We start from the raw sequence: 7,903 nt of genomic DNA on the forward strand, positions 1-7,903 counted from the left end.
TTTTGTTGTAACAGTGTTCTTTTCTCTAGCTGCCTTTAAGATTCTCTTTTTGTCTTTAATTTTTGGCATTATAATTATGATGTGTCTGGGCGTGGGTCTGTTTGAGTTCTTCTTGCTTAGGGTTCTCTGTGCCTCCTGAACTTGTGTGACTTTTTCCTTTACCAGGTTAAGAAAGTTTTCTGCCATTATTTTTTTAAACATGCTCCCTTTCTGTCTCTTCTGGCACACCTGCTATTCTAATATTGTTATGTTTCATGTTGTCCCATGGCTCCCTTAAACTGTCCTCCTGTTTTTTAATTGTTTTTTTTCTTTCTCTGATTGAGTGATTTTTTTTCAACTCTGTCTTCTAATTTACTGATTTGATCCTCAGTTTCTCCTATTCTGCTATCATTCCTTCCAATGTGTTCTTTATTTGTCCTATGTCATTCTTTATTTCTGTTTTCATAGTTACTATATCTTTTCTCATATCTGAACTCTGTTTTAGATAAATTTCTTATCTCTGCTTCATTTATCTCTTTTTCTGGACAATTATCTTGTTCTTTCATTTGGGGGTTGCTCCTTTGTCTCCTCATTTTGGCTGCCTGTTTGGATTCATTACTATGTATTAGGTAGATCCTCTATACCTCTCAGTCTCTAGTGCCAGACTATGTCAAATGCTGCTTCTGACTGAATTAAGCAAAGACTCAAAGCCTCCAGAGACCGCCTGCCTACAGACTGATATGATTCCTCTTGAATTTCCCCTAGGCCCATGGTTGGCAAACTGTGGCTCGTGAGCCACATGCGGCTCTTTGGCCCCTTGAGTGTGGCTCTTCCTAAGCCTTAGGAGTACCCTAATTAAGTTAATAACAATGTACCTACCTATATAGTTTAAGTTTAAAAAAATTGGCTCTCAAAAGAAATTGTACTGTTGATATTTGGCTCTGTTGACTAATGAGTTTGCCAACCACTGCCCTAGCCAATCATCCTCAGGTGTGGCGAGAATTTTTTTTTCCAACAGGGTGGGGCAGTTGCTTCTGCCTGGAAGCCAATTGTTAGTTTTAGTCTCTTAAGTAGCCTCAGGGCAAGGTGTTTTCCAGTATGGTGGGTCAACAGTCTTCCCCCCAGACAAGGCAAATGTCTGTGTGGGAAAGATGTCCTCCACTGTATGAGGGAATGACTCAGCACAGGTAACCAGGGTGTCTGCCTTCTGAGCTCTAACCCCTGAGTCCCCAATGCTGACTTCTGCTCACACAGCTCCAGTCTATTCTGCCCTCCCTCTGCCAAAGCACAAGGTGGGTGGCTCCACAGGGAATTTTGTGTGTTAGCCCTTTAAGAGGGTGCCTGAATTTCCAGCCATTGCTCCCTGGCAGGGAGCAACCCCACTGCTTTTCACAGCCAGATGTTATGTGGCTACCCTTCTCTGGTGCTCTCTGCTGGGGGACCCAGCTTGGGGATTAGATCCCAGAGTTCTCAGAAGCAATACTCCACAGCTGAGATCTTTCTAGGACTTCAGTTGCTGTCTGTGGGTGCCTGGCAAGCCCTTTCTCACCTCTATCCCTCCTACGAGCCTCTATGTAGCCTCCACTTTCAGTCCTCAGGTATCGGGGTCCTCTCCAGTGAGTCTTCCATTGATTATTCAGGAAGTTTTTCTGTATTTTAGTTGTAATGCCAGTTTGTTCCTGGGAGCATTCCGTGCAGCATCCACTTACTCTGCCGCCATTTTTCTAGTCTAATTTTTTAAGTATTTTTTGTTTTCCAGATATAAGTAAACTTGTTATTCTTAGATCAATTTGGTAAATTATACCTTTGTAAGCAATATTGAAGCATTTATGTCTTCTCCCTACCTGATTCCTCCATAATTTAGAAACACTTATTGAGTATTATTATTTTCATGGCAATGTTGTTGTTTGTATGAAATCAATAAGAATCTATTCTTTTTATACCAGGACACAGTTGGAAACTGGTTTTATTAAACTAGACTTTGGAATGTCATGCTTGAAAGAGACATGCATCAACTCTGGATGTCACCAGAAAGCTTTAAGAAATTAAGATTGATTTTGGAAGCTGATATAAGCTCCTTGGGAAAACAGCCTGGTATTCTTGCTTATTTTCATGGTTCACAGTAGCTTTCCAGGTAAGGAACAAAAATTGCTTTTGTGGGAGATAGCAAAGAAAGCATCTCAAGACATTTTTGGAAATCTCAAGAACTTCAGGAATTTACCCAAACCTATTGGTATTGCAGGAAAATCCTGATGGCAGCTCTGTAGCTCAACTTATTTGCCCTGAGAAGCTAATTAAAGTTCAATGTGGAGATTCCTTATGAGATTCAGCAGAGCAGATTTAAGAAAGCCTATATGATCAATTGCTATTCTTGTATTTATGTGAATAATCAAGTCAATTTATTGAAACTAGAGTTATGCAGTAAATAGTCTTATTTTGACTATATTTTTTTAAAAAAACGAGGGTGGTTTTAGGGAGAGAAATTGTGTTTCCAGAGAATCTGTAATATGCGGTTGTAGATATTAGAATCCAGTTTATTGTCTTTCAGGTTTTGTTTTTTACCACTAAATGTGATTGGATCCTGAATTTTTCTCGTTTCCTTAAATATTTGGTTATAATTCTTCAAACTAATGTTTAATTTTTCTCCAGTTCTTTGAGTTGGGAGCTAAAATGTTTTCCCCCCTGAGCCTCGCAATTGTAAATTGCAGCTAAATGACATGAGGTGAACTTGAGAAATCATCACTACAGCTCATTCTGAAACAGTCTCAGAGACTGGCTTATGCTATGTAAGCCGTGTAGAATTTTCCTGAGCACCTGATGACATCACTGGACATTCACCTGCAAACCAGGAGACTAGCAGGTAGTCACTGCCTGCCTTCATTTCAGCAAAAGAAACTCAACAATTGAACTCAACAGTTGAACCGAACTGACTTATTCTTAGGACTGACTGATTAGATCAATGAAATATGGAGCACAATCTAACAAGTTAGCTTCTGGAATGTGAAACTTTAAGTAATAAAGTTTTAAAGGCAAAGTTGAAGGAACCACCCTGAAGCTTCTTTTTGGGATATTGATTTTAAGCTGTTTATTAATCACAAAGGACCTGGAAAGAACCTTTGGCTCTAACCCCTCTCCTGCCAAACAGATTCAGGCAGAGAAACGTGCTTCAGGATCGAGAGTTTAGGATGTCCTCTTGCCTTATTTTGAATTAAGTTTGGTAAACAACAGGGCTTCATGCAGGTGCCTGTTAGATAGATATAGCCTGTGTCCCATTGTTTCTGAGTGGCCTAGCAAAGATTTGCCTGCCATGGGTGTTCCCCTCTTCCTCAGCTACCTGAAAATCAACCATTCTCACTTCTAATCTCTAATAACCTATTTCCTCTCCCCATTCTCCTTTGTCCAAAAATGTTTTAGATGCCAATGTTGCTTCACTGTCTTGGGAATTTTCACACCTATGTGAATGCCCCAGGTAGATGTAATAAACTTTGATTTTCTCCTGTTAATCAGTCTCTGTTAATTTGGTCATTAGTCCAGTGTAGAAGAACTTAGAAGGTGGGGGGAAAACTATTAATATTTTTAGTCCTCACACTTATGAATCTCAAATTGAAAGCATACCTTAACTTGAATGATTGGTTCTTTTGATTACTCTGGTAAAAAGTTATAATGACCCTGATATTCTAGGGACTATCTTCCAACACTGTGAAGGATTAAAACCCATAATAGATAACCATTAAAATCTTGGATCACATAAGGAAGCCTATTTTTTCTGCAGTGAGCCACTCTCTAATGGTCAAGATTTTGGTCTCAGGTGTTAACCTCTTAAGGTTAATAAGTGATAATTGATAGTCACATGCATGAATATTTTTCAAAGCTTGCAATTATGAATTTTGAGTGAATAAGGGTAACTACAATTATTTAGATGTTTTTAGAAATGTGGAAATAAACTTACTTTAACATCAACACATAGAACTAAATATTTGGGGGTGGGAGGATGATTTTGTTCCACATGCTTCTTATAAGAGTTCTTTCTCAAAAATAAAAATGTTTGTAGAGTTTTAGGGTGATGGAACTACTCTGTATGGTTCTGGAGTGGTGGATACATGAATCAGTGCATCTGTCAAAATTCATGGAGTTATACATCAAAAATAATGAGCTTTAATATATGCAAACTAAAAAAAATTTAACCAGGATGTCAGGGGATCTCAGAATCAAATACACAATATGACAAATGAATCTAAGTCTATTACAAATGTATGACATAACCTCACTGAAGCAGGTGGGAGAAAAAGCTGACTAAATAACTTTGTCAAATTCTGTTTTGAAGGGCAACCGTAAGGGTAAAGGCAGAACAAAATGTGTGTACCAGTAAAAACAGTAAATACTCTTGGAAATTTTGTTTCTCACGAGGATTCAGGTTAAGTAATAATTCACTACTGGCTTTACATATATGTCTTGGCCAGAGTAAATAGAAAAATGGATGATGGATAGTGAGAACCAGGTTTTTTATTGTCAGAGAGGGAAATTATAGGTAAGCAAGGAGGGAAGTATAGATGAACCCTGCTGTACTAAATTAGAATGGGAAATACCAGTATTAATTCACAATTAGGTTAACATGATAGATAGATAGATAGATAGATAGATAGATAGATAGATAGATAGACAGATAGATAGAGGCAGGAATAATGATATATATGGGTGTATACATGGGTTAGTATACTGATGTATATTTCATAGCCCTGTCCACTGAGAAGCCCTGGGAAGAATGACACCCCAGTAGTAATGAGTACCCCCAGCACCCAGATATTGGTTTCTCATACTATTCTCTGATAAAAGGAAACAGGGATCCTTGGAGAAATGTGTGATTCTAGTGTTGGGCCAGAGAATTTACAAGATAAACCCTGAACATCTTGCAGTTCCAGATAGTAAGGAAGTGGGATGAAAGTATATCAAAGGGACACATGAAAACTGAGTTCCCAATGACCAAAGCTGGAACAATTTCACCAGCCCTCCTAAACAATGTGGCATTACATACAACCTAAAGAATTAGATAACTGCCCTAACCGGTTTGGCTCAGTGAATAGAGTGTGGGCCTGCGGACTGAAAGGTCCCAGGTTCGATTCCGGTCAAGGGCATATACCTTGTTTGCGGGCACATCCCCAGTAGGGGGTGTGTAGGAGGCAGCTGATCAATGTTTCTCTCATTGATGTTTCTAACTCTCTATCCCTCTCCCTTCCTCTCTATAAAAAAATCAATAAAATATATTTAAAAAATAATTAGCTAACTATTCATCAATCTATCCTGGTATAAATACATAAACAAACAAATACATAAACAAACAAACATACCAATGTAAAGTAAGATATTAACATTAGGGAAAGTTGAATCAGGGTTATGTGGAAATTTTCTGTATTACCTTTGGAACTTTTCTATAAATCTAAAATTATTTCAAAATAATAAAAACGCATTAGGTTTCAAAAATCCATGGTAATGTTTATCATGTCAGTAGAAATCATTTAGTTCCCTTGGTTTTTGAAGTCTCTGCTTGTTTTGTGATTCATGCTGAGTAACTTTCATTATTTGTGACCTTTTGAAAATGTTCTTTCATTTCTCTATTTTGCTCAATGATGTGCTTTTGGAAAGTGGCTTCCAATAAAAGTTCAATAAAAAGTGTAAATTGAAATAAAGATGAAATTTTAAAGGAAAACATTTAGTAAATTCTTAAAAGAAAAAAAATTCTTAAAGGGACACATTACATCAAACTAAACTGTGAAGTTCTTAGTATTTAGGAACAGTACAAAATATTCTTGCATAGCTGCTTTCTTTAAAGCACTGATCATTTAACAGGAAACTTTTCTCTGCAGTAAGTAAAATTGTATGGACATCCTTAGAGCAGAGGTGGAGTTGAGCCTGATTTACATTGATTGAAGGGGTTTTTAGGAGGAGAGCAAGTGAAATGGTGAGTGTAGGCAAGTCTTTTCAGAAGTTTGGCTATGAAGAGGAAAAGAAAGAAGGAGTGACAGCTAGAGTGAGATGTAGAATTAAGGGGTCATTGTTATACTTAATTTTTAAAAAAATATATTTTTTATTGATTTAAGAGAGGAAGGGAGAGGGAGAGAAACATCGATGAGACAGAATCATTGATTAGCCTCCTCCTGCATGCTCCACACTAGGGATCGAGCCTGCAACCCGAGCATGTACCCCAACTGGGAATAAAACTGTGACCTACTGATTCATAGGTTGATGCTGCACCACTGAGCCAGGCTGCCTGAGCTATTTTTAAGAAAAAGGATATTAGAAAGAAAATATATATATGTCAAGGGCATATGCCCGGGTTACATTCTTGATCCCCAGTGTGGGGCATGCAAGAGGCATGCCAATCAATGATTCCTTTCCCCCTCCCTTCCTCTCTGAAATCAATACAAAATATATATATTTTTAAAATGAAATCTTGCCATTTGAGGCATAATAAAAATATATAAAAAAGAAAAAAAATCAGCAAACAGTTCCTTTAATTTCAAAATGAGCACAGACATGTTTTAAAGTACTGAGGGGGGTCTAATGGGCTCAATATTAAAGGCTGAAACTGCCAACTGAAATCAGAAGCCACCATACAGCAGTTGCTATATTAGAGCAAACCCAATAAGTCACTGTTCTTAAGTTTTAGTGGAGTAATCGCACATGAGCTTTTTGTAAATGGTTACTTTGTCCAATTCTCATTTTAATTAGTCCTTATTAATGAGATGCTCTCAGATTGTCCATATGTCTTATCATATCATTGACAACCAGTTACCCTTAAATATATTTTTCACTCATCATACCTCTTAATTCTCCATCACTTCCTGCATTTGCTGGGATCTCCTGAACAACTTTAATTTGAACGTAGTGCTTTTAGTGCACATTCTCATTTGTTCTTTTTAAAAAATATATATTTATATTGATTTTTTTACAGAGAGGAAGGGCGAGGGATAGAGAGTTAGAAATATTGATGAGAGAGAAACATTGATCCTCTGCCCCCTGCATGCCTCCTACTGGGGATCGAGACTGCAACCAAAGTACATGCTCTCAACTGGAATTGAACCTGGGACCTTACAGTCCATGGCCCGATGCTCTATCCACGGAGCCAAACTGATCAGGGCTTTTGTGTGTTCTTAATGTTAATTGGGAATGCTTCTGTGTGGGCAAAAAAAGCTTTGATTCCTTACCTCCCTCCTTTTAAATTCTTCTAGGTTGGGCTAATAACTGAACTAAAAGTAACAGATGAACAGGAGAAAAATCAAAGTTTAATAAATGTGCATGAGGAATTCACATCGGCATAACAATTTCAAAGACATTAGATTTCAGAAGTGAGAATGGGTGATCTTCAGGTAGTTAAGGAGCAGTAGGAAACACATGGCAGGCAAATCCTTGCTAGGAGACTCAGACACAGTGGGACACAGCGGGTATCCAGCTAACAGGCATCTGCCTGAAGCCCTCTTCTTTACCATACTTAACACAAATTGGGCTAAGGGGACATCCTAAACTCTCCAAACTAAATCAGGTTTCTCTGTCTGAATCTTTTGGTCAGGAAAAGGGGGAGGGTCAAAGGTTATTACTGAGGTTTGTTTCTTAATAAACAGCTTAAATCAATATCCCCAAAAGCAGGGGTGGGCAACCCTTTTGCGAGTGTGTGCCAAAACCAGCAAAATCTCTGACTCAAAATTCTTCTGCGTGCCAACACTAATTTTTTGAGAACATGTTACGCCTACTTGATATCTATTAAGGTGTACATATGTGAAGAATCTTGAAGAAATAATAAAATTCATTCGAGCGACAAAAGCACAGTATATGATGATGAAAAATACATTTATTTTTTCATGTATACATGTTATGTAAAATTATTTATTTATTTAAGATGCACCTATACTGAGTCTATCTGAAAAATAAA

This window comes from Myotis davidii, unplaced genomic scaffold (genome assembly GCF_000327345.1).
Source record: "Myotis davidii unplaced genomic scaffold, ASM32734v1 scaffold833, whole genome shotgun sequence".
Taxonomy (NCBI): domain Eukaryota; kingdom Metazoa; phylum Chordata; class Mammalia; order Chiroptera; family Vespertilionidae; genus Myotis; species Myotis davidii.